The sequence below is a fragment of the Apis cerana genome, linkage group LG12, assembly GCF_029169275.1.
Source record: "Apis cerana isolate GH-2021 linkage group LG12, AcerK_1.0, whole genome shotgun sequence".
In the NCBI taxonomy this organism is placed as follows: Eukaryota; Metazoa; Arthropoda; class Insecta; order Hymenoptera; family Apidae; genus Apis; species Apis cerana.
The window spans coordinates 4,125,714-4,146,942 of record NC_083863.1 but is presented as its reverse complement, the minus strand read 5'-3'; the positions used below and the strand labels follow the sequence as shown (position 1 = coordinate 4,146,942).

Here is a 21,229-nt window from a genome sequence, read left to right as displayed (position 1 = left end):
AAATCTTCTCATTCACAATTACAGTTTTAAATACATTTAATAACATTAAATTCGTCACAACAGTCGTACGAAAAGAGCAAAACTTGCTCACCTTTTTTGAAAATACCGGAGCGAAGCATCTCTCCCCGTCACATCCCCTTCCTCGCAGACTCCACGCGTGGAGGACGCGTGGTCGAATATCGGCGTGGAAAAATCGGGAAATCGCGATCCCGGGGCGCGTTAATTAAAAGCATAGAATAAGGGACAATTTTAGAGAGTCACCCGTGGAGGAGAGTCAGGTTAGCCCAAGTACGTTCGCAAATTAACATAAACTTCCATGCAGCCAGCTCCGTCAAATTGTACCATTTAATTAAGGTCCCGGATACACATAAATTTTATTCCCGGCCCAAGGCTCACCCGCGCAAAAACGAAGCACGAAAGTGTAGTTAATTAATTATTCCCTTATTACGAGAGGACATACACACGCTCGCAAGAAGGGAGGGGGTGCAGGGAGGATGACTAGGTTGGTCACGGTGGGGAGGGGTGGAGTCGTAAGGGGTCGAAGGGTCTCTCTGGAAAAGTAGAGAGGAGGCTAGAAAGGAAACTATATATATATATAAATATATAGTATATGTATATATATATGTTGGAAGCTGTGTGTATGTGCGTGGGTGGGTCGTCTCGTTTCTGACTACCTGGCGAAAATTTCGCTAAAGTGCTGCTCATGTGGAAATGACATAATTCGCGTGCGGCAAGGGCAATTGGCAGTAATTAAAGCGGGGAGGGGGCGCAGAGGCGGGCCGGTGCAGAGGGCATGAATGAAATTAAGGCGGGTAGCGAAGATGGCCGGCCGTTTACACGGGTCCACGTCTCTGGTCGACTCTCTGTGCCGCGACAATAAAACGAATTTGCATACGGGACAACTCGTCCCCGGACGGATGTCCCGTCTCCCTCCCTCTCTCCCTCTGTCTCCCTCTCTCTCTGTCGGCGAGGAATTTTCCACGGATAGATGGCGGACCGGTCGAAATCATCGGTGGAAAACGGTTGGAAAGAAAATTGTCGGTTAAAACGGATCGCTCTATCCTCTCTTCCTCCCTTTCGAGTATGAACGGTGTGTAAGTGTGTATAAGGGTGATTCGTGTGCGCGATTAATTTTACAGAGAAAATTCTGGGACGGGTTTGTAAAATAATAAAGGTGACGTTGAAGTAGAACCGATTAAATAGGATTCCCCGTTGCGGACCGTCTGTTATACGGCACGGACAGCGGGAAATTAACTTTTTGTCCTTTTTCTGCGTGCCTCGTCCAGGATGGACGCGTCGATTTTCGAGTTCCGCTCGCCTCGATAAATCGGCCTCGTGTTCGTTGCAATCTATCAGTGGGATGTCTGGTACAAATTCAGTATTTAAGAACGTTAAGTATAGTTATAGTTTGCGGAAAGAGACGGATTCTATGGATGAGATGAATTATTTTAAATAAATTTTGAAATGTCTTTGTGCAATTATTAATTTATATTGATTTTTTGTTGTTGTAAATAATAGTTGATTTTATATCGTATTTTTCTGCACGGCATGTCAATTTAAAACTTTCCAAATTATTAGGAGATGATTTTTACAAGGATTGAAGAATTTTTTTAATTATTGATAAGAATCTATTGGAATGTACATTGGAATCCAAATGTTTGGAAACAGTAAGGAAAAAGTTAAATATAAAAGTTATAACTTGTATTATTATGAGTAAGCTTATCGAATATAGAATGAGAAGTTTTTTTAATAATGCAATGATTTAAAATGTTGTTCTATTTTTAATTACAGAATTTAAAAGAATAAAAAACAAATTGAAATTTTAGTTAGTTTTCTTCGAATGATATCGCTACGAAAAATTACATACACAAGAAAATTCACCAATCATGAAATTTGTATAGCGAAATAGATTATACAATGCATATATAAAGCAATTTATTTTTCGAAAAGTCTCTTCGAATGTTTGAAGTCAACTCTTGTTTATACAATTTGGAAACATATCTGAAAATATTTTTTGCGGGATAATAAAACACTAAAATCTAAACATTTTATATTTTCAAATTCTCCTCTATCCCGTACGAAATTATATCTAAAAAAAAAAAAAAAAAACGAAAAAAAATAAAGCGAAAATAAAAGTGATATTCCACTAATAAAAATATTATTCCACGACTCATTACTCGATCTACATACTACACAATATTTCGTAGCAAAGGCAAAATTAATTTTAATAACACAATTTATTAATTAAATTTGCTCAAGCAGTGTATGAATACTTCTGTGCAAACCATTATGCAACCACAATATATATCCACAAATTTTAATTAAAATTAGAATTTTTTATTTACGAAAAAACTTTCGCCCCCTCCTCCGCTAATAATCAAACAGAATGATATCGTACTTCGAACAAAAGTGATCCCCCGTCAAGAGAAGGAGGAACTTTCATCAAATTAAAACTTATTTTCCATTCGGTCGTCGAAAATCGAATTCAATCCCGATGATATACACTTGCAAGTGTTCGCCCGACGGTCGTTACCCTCTCCTTCGGCCGGGAATCGGGCAATTAAAAGTTAGGAAAATCCGGCGTTAATTAACCGGTCGTGGGAGGCCTAATCACCGGCCATAATGAGGTAAGAGGCGGCGCAGGGAATCTCTGGCCGGCGGTGAATCGAGCACACAATGCGAAAACAGGGCCGGTGATGTAACGCAGGTCAGGAGTGCATCGGTGTTTGATTGAGACGTCGCTCAAACGTGTATGTTGACTGATAGCTCCATTAACACGCTGACTCGCTATATATCTGTGTTTGCCAGCGAGCCTAGGAATCTGCAAGTCTAACTTCTCTCTCTCTCTCTGAATCTTCTTCTAGTTACCACTCGTTTACACGCTCCAAACATCAGGCGAGAGTTGCTTATACGCAATTATAATTGGTGAGATAGAAAAATTGAAATTGTAATAAATTGGCGGATAAATATATATATATGTGTGTGTGTGTGTGTGTATTTTTGTAAGAGAATATTGAGAGTGTTGGTAATATATTCATGGGACAGCTTTGGATGTTGTTGAAGAGAAAAATAAATGTTGGTATGCAAGAATGTCGGCTTGAGGCTTTATTTGGTTTATTAAGTTAATAAGCAATTTGAGTTCGCGTTGGATAAAGAAAGATAAGAGAATAGAGGAATACAGTTCTCGTTCTTTCTTTTCTGTCCAATGAAAATTTAAAATTGCTTGCATTAATTTAATAAGTAAATTAACATTTTTGTATATCTTTGTTTATTTTGATCTCTGAAGAGATCCTGAAAAAATATTTCATGGATACGTATCAACTGTTTCTGTATAATACAGACTGGAAATAATTTCCAAACACTTTATTCGTGATTAACAAAAATCATTTAACCTAATCTAACTTAATCGATCCTCCAAAAATATACGAATATTTTGTGAGTATAATGCAGATGAAATTGACTTATTCCAAATCACTTCCAAATTTTATTTTGTGATTGCAAAATTTAATACTAGGTTAAAAGTTAATTAACACCTGCGAGTTTAATATTTTTATATTTTTTTAAAAATATTTTTTTTTCTTTCCACAAAGAGAGAATACAGAGAATATTCATGCAAATTCATATATTCTCTAATAAACAGAACGAATAAACACTTTTCTACATCGATCTCTCTCTCAAAAATATCCCACAAATGCATCGACATCCTACATTTATCGCATTGCGGAATTGACAGCGAAAGCCGAATTTCTTTTTGGGAAAAAAATTCTCCTAATTTAAAAAATTCCCAATATTTGTTTCATCACTCCTATCCAAATGCAATTACACGATCAATTTTCACAAACGAATTTTATCGACTTAAATAATTTCGGCGATTCCAATAAATTTCGTACGAGGGGTGTAAGGAATAACCGGAATAACCGCGGTAGAATTAATACGTGTCGTTGAATAGATAATGAAGGCCGAAAAGCTGGTAAACGGAGTGAAAAAACAGGTGAGTTGAAAATTCGTAGAAGCGAGCAGACTGCGATCAAAACATTTATGCTACACGTTGCGTGCGTTGTACGGTGGTGGAGGGGTGGGAAAAGTTTCCATTGAACGCGATGAAAACTTTTAATTTGCGCGGTTATAAGCATCTGATATCAACGCTATGGAGAAGAAAGAAAGGGCAGAAAGAAAAAAAAGAAAAAAGGAGATAACCCGTGGGGCAGGCAACAACCCGTGTGTTTGGCAGTTTTAAACGAGCAGCTGCACGGTTCTGATGCGAACGATAGAGAAAGTCGATGCATTCTTAACGAAGTTAGTCCGGCGTATATGCGTTCTAATGCGATACGGCCGACGAATTAATTTGCAGGATTCGTTCGTGTGTATCCCGTATCTTAACGATCGACACTGATAGAAAAACCGATTCCGCGTATCGAAGTTGATGGAAAAAACGTACGAGCGTGAAATAAATTCTACGTAGATCTTCCTTTTTTTTTTTCTTTTTTTTTTGCGAATTAAATTCAAAGATCGAACGCAACCCTTTGTGAATTCCTGAATTCGTTGCACGAATCCTTTCGAAGATATTTTTATTTCTAATGATAAATTTTTTAAACATTGATTGAAAAATTGTATGATAGAGTAGATATTTAACAAAAGTATTACAGAATTTTTTCAAATTATTTTGAGAGCTTTTTTTTGCGAATTAAGTTCAAAGATCGAACGAGTAAAGATTAAATCCTTTGTGAATTCTTGAATTTGCATGGATATTTCTTCGAAGATATTTTTATTTCTAATAAATTTTTTAAACATTGATTGAAAAATTGTATGATAGACATTTAACAAAAGTATTACAGAATTTTTTCAAATTATTTTGAGAGCTTTTTTTTGCGAATTAAGTTCAAAGATCGAACAAATAAAGATTAAATCCTTTGTGAATTCTTGAATTTGCATGGATATTTCTTCGAAGATATTTTTATTTCTAATAAATTTTTTAAACATTGATTGAACAATTGTATGATAGACATTTAACAAAAGTATTCCAGAATTTTTTCAAATTATTTTGAGAGCTTTTTTTTGCGAATTAAGTTCAAAGATCGAACGAGTAAAGATTAAACCCTTTGTGAATTCTTGAATTTGCATGGATATTTCTTCAAAAATATTTTTATTTCTAAATTTTTTAAACATTGATTGAACAATTGTATGATAGAGTAGACATTTAACAAAAGTATGTTTTTAAGAGGTTAGAATAATAAAAAGAAATAATGGTAAACGATTCAGATTGTCTATGGAAAATGAATTTGTCCATAGAGATTGAATATGAAAAATCAAAAACTTCTAATGGTGGATTAATTTTTTACAAAAAACAAATTGTAAACAAAATTGAAAATGATTGTGCTAATGGCAATATTCATAATAAGCATGCAAATGAAAAAATAATTAAAAATCTGAAAATATCTTTTTCTTATCTTTCAAGTTTTTTGAAGAAAATGCGATCATATGCTATTATAGGAAATATCTACGTTTATTTCACCAGCATTGAACGTGTTAAAAATTCATTCAATCGATGAAAATCATGGATTTAATTCTAACGTCGCTAATAAAATTTTCTACATTATTTATTTTCTCATTTCTTCGATAATTTTGTTTAGTAAAATAGCAAATACGATAACACAAATATATCACATTATCCAATTAATTTTCTAATAAAAGTTTGAAATATAAATCGATAAGAAATAATACAAAAACGAAAATTCGAATTTCGAAGAAATTTTAAATTTAAAAAAGATAAGACAAAGATAACAAATTATTAATTTTATTATCTAAGTATTTGACACCTGGATATTAATGTAAGACTTAATCGAAAGATATTCCATCGGTGGAACGTGATGATGATGATGATGATAACAATGCTTGGCGCGAGCATATTTTACGTTGAAAATTCTTGGATAGAAACGATAACAGTATAATTCATTTATCATTCCCGTAATTGCATATAACCGAAACTTTCGTACAAGCAAACAAAGACTCGGATAATAAATTTCACTTTCACGATTGAAAACACGGATATTAATAACTTAGTTTCGGAAATTAAACATTTGTTTCATTTCGTACCGTATTTCGATCGTGCTCGTACAAGTGCGTTTTATACTACCCTGAAACGAGCAAGAGACGGGATGGGACGGTACAATTTTCGCGATATCTTTTAACCTCTTGCTCGCACACTTTACGACCTTTCCATTATTCACCCCTCGGCAGCCAAGTTATGCTGTTTTCAAACATTCAGCCGAACGTCCACTGAAATGTTGGTCGCGCCTCTTCTCGCGCTCGTAACGTTAAAAATGTGGGGGGGAAGGAGAGGAGGAAGAAACGAGAGAGAAATAAAAAATAAGTAATGCCACGAGACAGTTGCACGAAGTGGAGGAACGTGTAGTACGTGTGAAGATCGTACGTCTAAGGATATATCTACTTGTCGTGCATTCTCCCGTATCACCGTTGCGTGTTAATGGGAACAAACGTTATTACATCGTTGCATATCGAAATATTATACGGGATGCATGCGACGGTAGCGTGCAATTTATCGTGCAACAAATGGATATCCGGCTTAAGATCTGTCGAGTGATTTTCCGTTGTCGTGCGATTATATATACACCTGTCTTCGTTGTTTTCGGTTGGAAAAATAAGGAAAGACGTATACTCGATATTATATCGTTTGTCTGCGCTCAACGATTAGCGTGGCTGATGAATTAAAAATCAGAAACCGAAATATAATACAATACGGTAGATATATTTTGAGTATACGATTATAAATGAACAATGATTCTTACAAATAACAATTAATTTTAAAATCTTTATACGAATATATATATCACATTATCCCTTTATATACATTATCCTTTTATCCAAACATTTTATATTCACTTAATTACTAAATACCTTATTAATCATTCTCGTCACGAATCCGATACGATTCTTCCAGATTCTTCCCCAGATAAATCCTCTCACTCATACCACGTCGCATTACAATAACGAAACTAAGGAAAGGGGAAAAACCGGATAAAGACGAATTCGATTCGAGCGAAAAAAAAAAAGGAAAAAAAAGAAGTAGGCGGCAAAGTAGCGGAAAAAGCGGTGAAAACAGGCCGCGCATCGATCGGTTCAATTAAATTATTCGCGCCCACCCCGTGTTACCTCTCTCGCCTCCACCCTCCCCACGACCCTACCACCCTACCACCCTCCCCGGTCGGGGTAACAAACCGAGGCAATTAACAATCAATCACAGGTGTCTCTCGCGTCATTGAAATGACGTCAAACATTGTATTTGTGTAATTGTCCATTTATTCCAGTCTCTCGGCTGTCACCTGACAAATTGCGAACCCTCTCCCCCTCCCCAACCCCTCGGCAGCGAACTCGCTCCTCCACACACGGGCAGACGACACGATCGACGCGCGCGCGGGCGGAGGCGGGAGAGGGTGGAGGGGGTGGTGGTGGATGGCGGAATCGAACACGACGGTGGCCACGATGCCGGCCTCCGCGTATTTTCCTGTCAATCGCGAACGAATCGTCGCCGGTTATATTAATTAGCGGCGGCCCTCCGGGAATCGTTATCCACCGGATAATTGCGATTGTCGGCTGGAATCGACGTAACGGATCCGCACGATCTGCAGACCTGAGAACAGGCCCTCGTCGTCGAACGGTGTGTGCCTCGATTTGCGCGGAGGGAAGGAAGGAAGGATGGTTGAAACGAATTGTTTGCGAGGGAGGAGGGGGGAGGAGCTTTTTGTAATTTTTGTTAACACCGGTGGTAAGGAAGGGGGGAATTTGTAAATTGGACGAGTTGTTTGTAATTTTACAGATCGGAGGAGTTTTTATCGTTGAGCGTGTATGATTGGATTTGTTACTGTAGATTATATATTTATGAATTATCTGTGAATTGAATATGGATGATGTGATGTTTGGGTAAATTGGAAAAAAAATTTTCAATGTGTACTATGTGTACTGGATAAAAGTTTTATTAAGAAAATTGTTTATATAACACGTATTTCATCTTTTTGAATTTGATATATAAATTTTTATCAATTTAAAAAATATTTCTAACCTAAAATTTATTAAATATCCTTCAGATTTACTTATTTACTTACTCAGGAACATATAAGAAATTGATACATGACAAACAGTGTAATGTGTAATAAATAGTAATGTGATGATTACTAACTAACGTTGTAAAAACAAATATATTGAGCATAAAAGAAAAGTTACAATACACGAACAAAGTAAGTGATTGCATAAAATCTTATGACGCAGCTATTAAATACGAGTTATAGCTACATAGAAAAACTATTCGAGAGTACTTTTAACGATGATGAAATTCAGATCATGAAAGAACACCAAGATGGATCGATATATATATCGATAAAAGAGTGATAAAGATAAGTCGGAATGACAAAGATAAGAAATACACTGGGCAAAGCAGATTCTCGTATTGAAAATTTATATCAGACAATCAAAGATAGATAAGACTAATTAAAAAATGACGTGACGTGATGTTTCATTAGTCCATATCACGAATATAGACCATCTTAATAGGAAATATATATATATATAAATCTTTCGAAATTATTTTATAATAAATTACATCGATTAAAATTTATTAAAATTTTAATATCAATTTATAATCAATTAAAATTAACACATTGGATACGGGTCACGAGATATCTCGTTTTAATTCGAGAAAAAAGCAATAATAGCAAAAAGGCGAGAAGAAATTCCCGACAAAAAAAATGTAAAGTCTGTTCGTCGAATGGAAAAAGAAGCGAAAGCAGATATAATTGCAAATTATATACCATTGCACAAAGAAGAACAATATATTAATATATTATATAAGTTTGTAAGATAAATAATAATTAATCGATTTAATTTTATTTATATAATAAGTAATAGTTAAAATGTAAGAAAAGCCTACATAATAAATAGATGCATAAGAAGTATATAATAATATTTAAGAATACTTTATAAATCTGAATTAAAAAGTGCACATATGCATATACTTTTTTGTAGAGCGCTCAAAAATGGGCTAACTTGCGTTGAAGAGCTCTCAGAAGATCTGTAATGTATTAATAATTCAAGTAATTTCCAGTTACTAGAATACAATCTTTAGATTTAATTTTTTAAGAAAAGTTTTAATCTCAAACGATCCATTTCTCTGAAAATTATCCTCCAATTATCTATCGTCGAAACGAAGCTCGGTTAACTCCTCCAAATAGAATGTTTTAAAAATCTGGTTCGTCGAATGGTTCCATCCTGTACTTTCACGACGGTACAAAGCGCGCATCACTTACGCTACACCGGAATTTACTTTACGATCGGTATTAACATAAATTACCAAATGCCCCGCCACAATTTACAGTCCAATAATTATCCATTTTCTGTTTGCATTGTTCTCCGCGGAGGCAACCGACAATTTAAGGAAATTTCCATAATAAGCTACGGTTAAGAGTAGTATTACTCGAGACATAAATCCCTGAGCGGCCCTCTTCCCCCATCTTCGTCCTGTTACATCGATTCCACTAACGCTACTCTCTCTCTCTCTCTCTCTCTCTTTCTTCCTCCATTAAACACTCGACACGAGTTCAACCCACGTATAGATATAAACGATAAGGTGCGCTTTTTATTTCCATACAATTACATCGATGATATTACACCGCGTGTCGGTTCCACGCGGTGCGTTCTTACGTTCGGCCAGTTTCTTACAGCCTTAGGCGAATTTGAATTTATTCCACCCCTTGATCTCCCTCCCCACCACCTCCTCCATCGTACAGATTTATCGCGTTACATCGAGCCGTGATGTACGTTTTACTTGTATAATATGATTACATGATTTTTGCTGTATGTTAGGATAGGTCGATCATTCTTGGTAAAAGATTTTAGGAAAAAAAGAAAATTCATTAATGGATGAAATTCGTTAAAAGTAATTGTAGTTCTTCTGAGACGTGAAATGCATATGGTCGACGTGGAAATATCAGATAGGAAATGTTTCTTCATATTTATATCGTTTCAATTTAACATTCTCTATCTGCATTTTATACATGAAATAGTATAGCATTTTTTAATCAATTTTGTATTATATTTAGCCTAAAATACTTTGCCAAGACTAATATAAGAGTGCATAAAAAATTATGTGATTAAATTATAGTTAAAATACATGATAATATATTATATATTATATATTGTAAGGATATTTGTGTATTGTGTAATATTTAAAAATTAATATTGAAAAGTGAAAGTGTAGTTTGAACGTTTAAAACATGATTTTGTAAACATGATTTTGATAGAGTAAAAATTAATATTAAAAAAAGAAGGGGATAAATTTCCTGTTTAACCTAACCAATTAATAATAATTTTACGATTAATGTATTTGTTATTAGATAACAATATCCTCATATATAACAAAATGATTTTCGAAGTGATAGATGGAGGTCGATTAAATTTTATTTAATTAATTATTAATTAATTCCATGTTCGAAACATATATAAATTTATAGATAGTTTAATTAAAATATATATATTTGTAAAAATTCTTAAAAACATTCTATTTATCACCTTCTTTACAAATATGAATTGTAAAAGTGTTTTATATTATAATGGATCAAGTGGATCAGAAATATCGATGAAAATCCGTAAAACAAAATCAAATGATTTTTTGGTCGATCCATATTGGATTCGATATTTTATTTAAACGATATTTTCCACTGCGAAATAAATAATTTTTTTCAAGTTAAATAACTGGTAAATAATAATTTGAAATTTAGTTACGTGACAAGGAGAAGGAACAGGCAAGCCTAGTACGAATTCATGGGTAGTTCTTATCTCGCATCTTTTAAAGGGGAGCTCGGATGTACGAACGATCCGAGAAAGATACACATCTCAAGATGTCCTCTGTCATCGATCGCGTTAAAACGTTTGCGTTAATACATTATGGAAACAAAAGTTGGCCCACTTGAAGGGTGGAAAAGTTAGAAAAGTCTGGACGAACGAGTGACGGGACTCCCTTACATCCATTTGCGGCGACAGAGAATCCGATGCAAAAGTTGCCGAGTTGTTCCTCACGGAGTGAATTTCGTTTCATCAGGCAATCTACCTACGCGAGGCGAGGAAAACTTACTTTTCGACGTGGAGTATTAGTCCTGATTTTAATCTACCCATCTTTGATATATCAGAAAATATTAGAAAATAGAGATGAGCGATCTGCTGATAAATTGATTTGTGATTATTTATAAGTGACGTGACATACTTCACTTAAATATCAATTGTTCGAACAAAGAAATATGATTACATTATAGGATATTTATGTATTTATATAAAATTTGAATGTATAAAAATTCGTAAAAGACACGAAGTCTCTATCTCTTTAGTCATGTTTCAGGAAAAATTTGATTTTGCATAGAAATTCGCAGTTTAATGATTACTAATTAAGAAAATCGTACAAGTTGAAAATATATATCATACATAAATCATGAAACGTATTAACGTAGTTTAATGAAGAAATTAATTATTATAATTACGATGATATAATCCGTTAAAATTAAAAATTTTTATTTTTTTGTATAATGCATCTGCACTTTTGTTCTCGATAGTTATAAATATTATAAATATTATAAGACACGTATTATAAGTAAAATTATTATATATTCTAATAATACGTTATATTAAACAAAAATCAATTAAGCATGGAATATATTAAAAAAATTAAAACTTGTATGTTAGAATGTATTTATACGTAAAATCAATATTTATAAATAATTCATTCGATAATTGATATTGAAATTCTTCATGAAACCTTCTAAATATGACTTGTTCTATGTGTTATGTGAGAAAATAGAATAAACGACTTATCTGTGAATTGTCAACTTATAACGAAAGTATATACTGATAAAAATAGAAGATAAAGAAGAATCTTTCGTTTTAAGAAAAATTTAAAAGTTTATTTCTATTTCATTTAATCACAATTCGCAATTTATTTAAAAAATTTATCAACCAAATTTTAAATATCCCATATGAAGTAAATTAAAGAATCGGATAAAAACTTATTGGAAGAAAAAAAAAAAGAAATTGGCACTTAAAATGAATTAAATTACGAATTAGAATTTATCAGCCTTCCTTCTAATGTTTATTAAATTCCTTCAAGAATCCGAAGAATCCTTTCATTAATCGTTCAAATGGAAGCGTCCCATCGCCATAAGCAGAGAACGTCCCAAGCACCGTCCACCTTTTCTTCCTCCTTTTCTTCGTCACATTTCTTTTCCTTTTTAACGTTTAAATGAGCTGTTCCCGCCAGAGACCGCGACACTCCGTGGATGTTAAACTCAAGCTTTAGACATGCAAATCAGGACCGAGAGAGAGGCATATATAACTAACCCGTTCCCCCTATCCTCTTCATCCCTCCTTCTCAGTCGGGTAAAGAGTGTCTTCGCGACGTATTTATAACCCCTTCCTTCCTTCCTTCCTTCCTTCGAGCTACGCTCCTCGCCGCGTCCTGATGAATGCCCACCTTCGCTTTAAGTTTATTAAACTAACTTGCTAAAATTATGAATAATTCCGCGCCATTGTACCATTCCGCGACTATATATACCCCCTCCTCCCATTCCGGCTTCGCGATAAGTCCCAGCAACCCGGGCTGGCGTACATATCTCGTATACCGTCTTCCAAGAAGCGATAGTGTCGTTGAAAGTATCGGGGAAACGAAGATGTCATCCGGCGAGGATTCCAAGTTTCGTTACAGCGGGTACATTTAATATTTGGGTGGTGAAATAATTTGTGACGCGCGCGGATTAATATTCGAAGATTTGTATTGGATGCTCGATGATGAAATTGCGTTCGCAGGAAATAGGAGAATCTTATTCTGTTTTTAATCTTTCTGCGATATCATCGCGTGTGATATTTTTCAATTGGATTAGAAGAAGAATTTCAATTTATTAAGGAAAAAGTTAGAGACTTTTAAGTATTTTTCTGGGGAAAAATGAAAATTGCCTTCACATCAATTTTTTCAATTGTTAGTTGTTAATTTGTTGTCGAGATTTCACTTTTTTTTTCTTAATATTAATCAATTGATCAATATCGTCGAAAGTACTGAAACTTTGATCGAATGTAATATAAAATTTATCAAAACTCTTGTAATTTTTGAAACTGTTGTGATATTAAATAAAAAATAATTTACTTTTTTTTAATACCATAAGATAGAAAAGAGAAAATAATATCTAGATTATTATTTGACAAAAGTATCAGTAAAAAATATTTGTAAATTCACAAAAAATAAATATTATTTTTTTTAAATAATGTTCTGTCTAATATTTTGTACACTTCTGAATAACTAATTATATATATATTGAAATTATTGAATTATTTTTATTCTCTATATTTATATTCTTAAAAATTATCGTATTATATGAAATTGTCTTATACAAAAAATATTATTAAAAACAAAAAATAATAATAGAGTTTAGTAAAAAACTAATAAAATTATTTATATATATTCAAATATTTATTAAAAGTAACATTAATTGTTTCTTAATCATATAAATCTTTTATGTAATATATATTATTAATAAATTATATAATCGAATATATTATATTCGTAATATATAAATTGCACATAAAAATTCTAATCATTGCGTCTGAAACATTTTACCGAGATTAAAAAATCTGCCCTGAAAACGCGAACTCGAGCAACGAAGGAAGTATAATGAAACAATTTAAATAATCATGGGAAAAGAAAAAACATTAAATCGATTATTCGAGGAAATGTCGGATCGGTCCCCAGACGATCTTAAAAAGGATAAAAAACAGACGAATTCTTTCGTACAAGATTAATCCTATCGGTTTCACGTGAAACGTTTGTACATATATTTCCCTATGGCCAGCCTGCACGACCATCATCGATTATTCACCGATGTTGGAACGATTTATAATAGAGGGCACGGTCAGAAACCGTGAAGGACGAAGCCAGTAAAAGAAGATGGCACGTAACGACCATGTAAGGATGATCTTTTGTTGCCATTCGAATGACCAGCGCCGTTTGAATAACAGGCAATCGTAATAGATTCATGGCAGTAGAAACGGACTTCATGAATCAGCCATAAGGAGGCCGATGTAGAAGTTCGATCTCTTGGATGGCAATAAGCTCTTTTCTGAATTAATGGCCTCCGAAATTCATGGTTGATTTATTCGCGACAATATGTGGTTCCGATTTCGTGTATTTCTAGAAAGAAATTCCGCTTTAAAATGTTACTAATGTTATTTAAATAATCCTTTTATAACGATCGTATATTGTATTATAAGAAAGTTACGTTGTAATGGGCTTATGGAAATATTTGAACATTTGTCCATTTTTCAATGAAATTTTAACGAACAATTTTTCGTCGTTAATGAAACTCTATGAGTATGTATACTCTATTATAACTTGTATTGTAGTTGAAGTAATTTTTTTTTATCGAATTTTCACTTTGAAAGTGAAATCAATGCTCGAAGTTTCAATGCTTTTCTCGTTTTTTAAATATAATTCTATGGCGCGAAATAGGGCAAAATTTAAAAATTATAAAATACTCGAAATATCGATCTTATTAATATCTAATTAAGAGAAAATATATTGAAGATCTTTTATCGATAAACTTTCATTGCCAAAAATTTTCAAAGATAAATTTTAGATAGATAAGAAAATTGGATAAATTTTCTTGTAAGATTATTCAAATTAATTTATTAAATATGAATATTTTATAATTATATATTCCAAGTTTTATTTAATTATCACTATATTATATTTAAACAAACATTCTCTACTAATAAATATTTTATATAATTTATTTTATTATATACTTAAATTTTTCTTTTTCTAAATTACAATATTAACAAAAATAATTTAACTTCCAAAGAATAATAAAATTTCTATATTTGCAGCTCGATGCAAAAAATATTAATATCGGTATTTAAAATTAAAATATACTTAAAGATACATTAAAAAAATTCAAATAATTTCTGTTGTTTCAAATTTCCTTTCTGAAAGAGAGAATTAAACTACGAAAAGAGAGAATTAAAGAGAGAATACAACTGTTTACAAACTCAATTTGCAACCCGAATTTAACTTGGAAAAATACGACATTGACACTTCTCGCTATCAAGGATATAATAATAACGTCTTCCTGAATGCTATTTATTAAACTTTATACGGTATATCAAAAGTACAGCGGCATTGTTGGAAAACATAATCAAGAATTTGGAGCTTGTTGCTCGCGCGTATTTAACTGCGCAAACTGGTTTGTACGGATTAGGCCGAGCATGTAGAACCGTCTAAATACGCCGTGTTGCCCGTGCGTACTGAACTGCACAAACTGGTTTGTACAGGCTGCCTCTGCTGTAGCCTTAACTCTGAAAACCAGTTTACGCGGTTATTCCACGAGGAATAATTGAGCGTGTAGGCCTCGGTTTATACCAAATGAGATAAGGAAATAAATTAGAAAACGGAATGTTCCGGTCCATTCCGTTTATGGAATCTTTTCCTTTTCCACGATTAACACGAGTCACGATGATTTCTCTTCTCGGTGTTACGCAAGTATTAAGGATACCGGAAATCTACTAAACTTTTTGACACTATAATTCCTTTCTTCTTTTACGATAGTCATCCATTTTTTTTTTTAATTTATCGGTTTTGAATTATATGTAAAAAATAATGGATTTCTTTCCAATTCTTCTAATATATTTATAATACACCTGATCAAAATTGACTCGAACAGTCGTTGCTTTATTCATCGGTTGTTCGAAGAAATAGTGAGATTATTGTTCAATTCGTTAAAACGTCTCTTGATGTCAGTTTCAAAGTCAGTTTCTGTTCATTTTATTTCTATATGTTTTCCAATGTGTTCCAAAAATTGGAAAATTTTCAACTGAAATTTTGAAGAAAAGATCAAATAAATCTAAGAAATAAAGATAACGTAAGGCAGAATTTTTCTTGCTTTCACATTATCGTTATTTGCAATATTCGACGTTATTTATAATACCAATATAACATCACATTCAACGCTAACTTTTAAGATCATTAATGTCATTATTAATAATGTTGTTAGTCGATAAAAAAATTGCAATTAACTAATCACGAAGGTCCCAAATTCTATATAACAATATACTTTATTTTTACAAATTTTACAAATAATCTCACACACGTATGTAATCGCACATATATTGTATCATTATTCCAGCAGATCGGTTCATCTCGAGCTATTTGAAGATCGGCGCGGGTAAACGGCTATCATAGCCGAACCGATGTTATTTCACGGGTAAGCAAACACAGTATTTTACGCGCGTCTTACGCACAACTCGATACAAAGCCGAAGCCTTAATCCGGTCGGATCTAAATCCTCGTGCGACACCTAGGCTAGGGAACGATGTAAATTTTGGAATGGAACGGTTTGCACTCTGGAGGACGACGACGACAGAGAGAAGATATCCCAAATACCTGGAGGAAATCTGCGAAGCCCATGACATACCATCGTGTTTGTCTTGCGTTTTAGGTGACTCGATTCCTCTGCTTACGTTTCCACCAGGTCGGGACCCCACGGCTTACGGATTTGATTTCGCGCATAAATATTAATGCAGCCTGATCACCCTGGCTCCTGCGCGCCGGAAGTGCCAATGGACGCTGCGGCGGCGGAGTCGATGAATTTAGAAGAATTCGATCAAATCATTTTGAAAACCGAGGATTATTTCAAAAGTTCTTTATTCGGTTCTAATAATCGTGAAATTTGAAATTCTTTGGAGATATTCGGTTCTATTCTACAATCGCCTTTTTTGAGAAATTTGATTAATAATATTGGAAGATAAAATACGTGATTGGTGGTTTACGATTTGTTAAATTTTTCGTTGATTTTTTAAATATCTTTGCGCAAAATTTATCGATTGATAGTATAGGAAAATCAACAAATTATAAGTGAATTAAATTGTAGACTATTCTTTCAAAATTTTATAATTTTACGATATTGATGCACGTAAAATTTGTCTTTTTCTTTTTAATCATTATCTTAAATAAAAATTAATTTTATATAGAAACTATAATATAAATAAATGACGTGTAAACTGTTAAAAAGTAAATAAAAAATTCTAATAAAATATTCAGGTGACATATAAAAAAAATTGGTTATTTGAATTAAAAGCCATATTTTCTAAATAAATCAAAATTATTTAAAAAAAAATAATGGAAGTTTAAAGAAAATAAAATTTTAATATCCATTTTTAAGCACTTAAAATCTAATACTAAAAATATACTTATCTATTACAAATTCATATTATAGAAAATAATTCGTTTCGATTAATTCTAATCGATTATGAAAATAAAACAAAGAATATAAACATAGCTGTTTAAACCTTGGATAGTACACCGAGCCTAAAATGACTCGTGCAGACAACTAACTGAATCTGAAGGCATTGTTGACGAAGGGGAAAGAACAGCTGAACTCGACATAATCGTTTTTAACTATAGTGAACACGGTTCTGACAAGCGTGGGTGAAAAGAAAGTAATAGATTTAATTATATATAATTAATATATAAATCACATGAATCTAAAAAAGATTGATTCTTATCCATATTCTCTTTCAATTTTATACATTTTTATTCATTGAATATGAATATTAAAATTCAATATTTTTTTCTATTTGTATTGCTATGCTAGTATAATAATATGGCAAAAATAAAATATATATTTATAGAAATATTTTAATAATTCTTCATCATATATCACAATCATGTATTCTATTACCTATCTCTATTATAAAAGAAGATATCAAATTCTGGTAGAAATTATATTTTAAGATTTTAAATAAAAATTCTATCCTTCTTTCTTATACTTAATAGGAAACTATATTTAATATTTTTGGAATTATACATTGTACTTATAGCATACATATTGATGGATCAATTCTAAAGATCAAAACGAATATATATGTTAAAGGTTATTGTCAAGTTATAAACAATTGAAATGTACACTACAGTACAGTATCATAAAATTTCTTATCTTGTTAAATAGAGTAAGTATCGTAAGAAAAAAAAAATCAATTAGTTGACTGAGAAAACTGGTTATCTACTCAACTAAACCACGAGTTGGTTAATTAATTGGTGCTCCATGCATGTTGTCGCATTTCTTTTAATTAATTTATCCTCTCGATCATCTAATGATCTGTTCGTTATTTTATTTTAACAAATATAAATTTTCCATGCATCTTCCCTTCTCATCACAAAGAAAAACAACAAAACTCTTTTAACAATAACAATACTTTCAAAGCAATCAAGTTGAAATAAAAAAATATTATCGGTGCTTCGAATTTTTTTCGTTGAAAGATTTTAATATTGTTCCCTTTCTTTTTTTTTTATTTAGAATAATTTTAATTTAAAGAAAAAACGATAGAGATTATAAATGCATAACGATAAAGATTAAAAGAATCTCACAATCTCGTTTATAGACCGAGAAATATAAATTCGTTAGGTTTAAATAAACAAGTTAGCGGCACAAAGCCGGTCACACAGGAGACGAGCGTCTAGACGAACGACGTTGAAATGGAGCAGGTCGATAACGCGATGCAGCACCTCGAGCCGTGACGTGGCTACGACATCGGGATTGTGATTAGGGGCTGGTCGGCAAACAATGCCTAATTACATAATTATTGTGCCGCGGGCCCGTAATTAAGACACATTACTCCTCCCGGCTGGTAATTCATTACGCTTAATGTCTTCCCTGCCTCCACCGTTTCATCGCGGATGACAGTCGCGACGGTTCCGCTAAATACCGTTACCGTGAAATATTACCGACCACGACCAAGACCACGACCACCACCACCACGACCATCAGCATCACGTCGGCGGAGTCTCATTGCTTTCTAACAAAGCGGACCCTAACTAGACGCTCGTGCACAAGGATGCCGTTTGATCCTTGGAACGATGTATCACCCTCGTTTTATCGGCCACCACGTGGATAATTGTGCTACCAATCGATACCGATTGTTTCGTTAGTGGGGATAAGTGTGAAGCTGTTGTTGCTGCTGCTTCGATTAGGGATGAAAAGAGCAAATGGATGGGAATGAAAAGAAAAAAATGTACTTCTTTTTTCTTTCTTTGTAAGATTGTGATGTTTTAATCGTCGAATAGCGTTGAAAATGTTATAAAAGAGATTGTTCTTGAGTTTATAGTAATTGTGATATTTTGTTTATCTCGAATAATGTTAAGCTTTCGTTTCGAATGTTTAATATGAAAATTACATTGATTTTGTGGGGAAAATGTAGCATGAAAGATTGAAAGATCTTTTCTAAAGATCTTTTCTATTAATATTAAATATTAATTTAGATTGATTATTCTCTGAATGTTTTAAAATTCATTGAATTTAATGTTGCTCCTAGGATTTTTTAAAATTTTCCTTTATTTTGTATATAAATACAAAATTGATTTTGTTACAAAATTTTGCAGCAATTTTATTTCTAACCAAGCCAATTATATTTAATTTAATTTTTTTTGTAAATTCTCTTTTAAAAATCATACTAAAAGTGTAACATGCAATTTAAAAATTAATCTTCAATATCTTTAATATGTAATTTTTTCGATAATATTATTTTCTTACATATATTCTTTCTTGTATTCAATTTAGCAATAGTTTTTACCAATTAATGTAAATTATTATTATTATTATTATTATCTTAAATTTTCTCGAAACGAGATTAATTTGTAATCCTGATTTGATTAAATTGTAATTTTCCCACATAATTTTTTTTTACCACTTATTATAACTCCTGTTATAAAATATATTTGATTTATTTTTATACAAACTATTATTTCCGAAATTATTGAAAATATTATAATTTTTATAATATATTAATAAATTTTTTTTATTATTTTCTTATTATTTGTTTATTATTTAAAGAGGTTTCAATGCCAATGTTTTAAACGAAACTATATATTCGTTATTGCCAATTTATTATGCTTTTCAAGATAAATACAACGATGCGTGTATATTATTTTTTATCAATAATATATCGACTATTTTTATAAATATTGATACAAGCTTCAACTTCGGTAAAGTTCTTCTTTAAAATCCGCAAAAAAGTAAACAATCGAATACCGAAGTTGACGCTTGCTACCAATATTTATAAAAATATTCGATACATTATTGATCAAAAATAATCGTCGAATTCCTCTTCAAAAAGCGTAACAAAACTGGCAATATTAAAAAACACGTAGTTCCATTTAAAAAAAAAACTTACATTGGCATTCAAGCCTCTTCAAACATCAACATAGAAAAAAAAAATCAAAATATCATGTTAAGTTTCCCGCATGAAGTCAAACAACTTCCATATGAAACATTTTTTTCGCATTTTCAAATAATTCAGAAAATAATATAGCATATACGAACAAACCCAACATCCTATACATTTTTATTCCTATTATTCGAAATAAATTTAACAAAAAAATTCCTCTCCCCGAATTCCATGCTCCAACTTTCAATTCCACGCGCAAATTTCAAATCTCCATTTGCGAATATTCCCTCGCGTCTCTAAGCTAAATGTGCCATTTGTGCAAAAAAAAAAAAAAAATTCTTGAAAAATAGCATGCAAGACAGCAAACAAACAAGCGAGCCAATGATCAATCGCAAAAAAAATTCATAAATTGCAATATCTTGGAGATCGTTTATTTGAGATCGTGGGAGGAGAGGAAAAGATGAACGAAACGTAATGTTTCTCGTTGACAAGCGGCGACACGCGAAACACACAGGGCAATCCACGTTTCAGCGAAAAATATTCACTCGTCATTATGTCCGACACGAAGCCACGGAGTCCCGATGGGCCTTCATTGAAACTCGTGACGAGATTGGCGGATGCTCGATAGAAAGCGTAATCTCGATATGACGGAAATCTCTGCACCCTCGAATCCCGTAGGACTCGCGACTGGTTAAAAAATTACCGTGAAATCATCTGGCCGCGCCTTTTCGCACTGACTGTCTTTTGTTAGCTTCTCTCTTTGCCAACGTGTTTGTTGCGACACGCACTTAAGTAATTATGATATTATTGTGATTAATTGCCCTGGCTAAGGTACATCTTACCGATCGACGAGGCGCTTGCTTAGGGATTACGTGCAATGAAAATGTGAAAGTTGGAAGAGAATACGTGTAGGATATAATAACATTGCAATTACGAAGTCGTGTTGAAATACGTGCATCAATAGTGAGAT

The 21,229-nt window shown here is 32.7% G+C and overlaps 1 protein-coding gene across 1 annotated transcript in view; it reads right to left on the bottom strand.

The window, feature by feature from the left end:
• LOC107995538 (LIM/homeobox protein Lhx9) overlaps positions 1-21,229 on the bottom strand; it is a 601,193-nt gene that overhangs the window by 577,714 nt on the left and 2,250 nt on the right. The window lies entirely within an intron of this gene.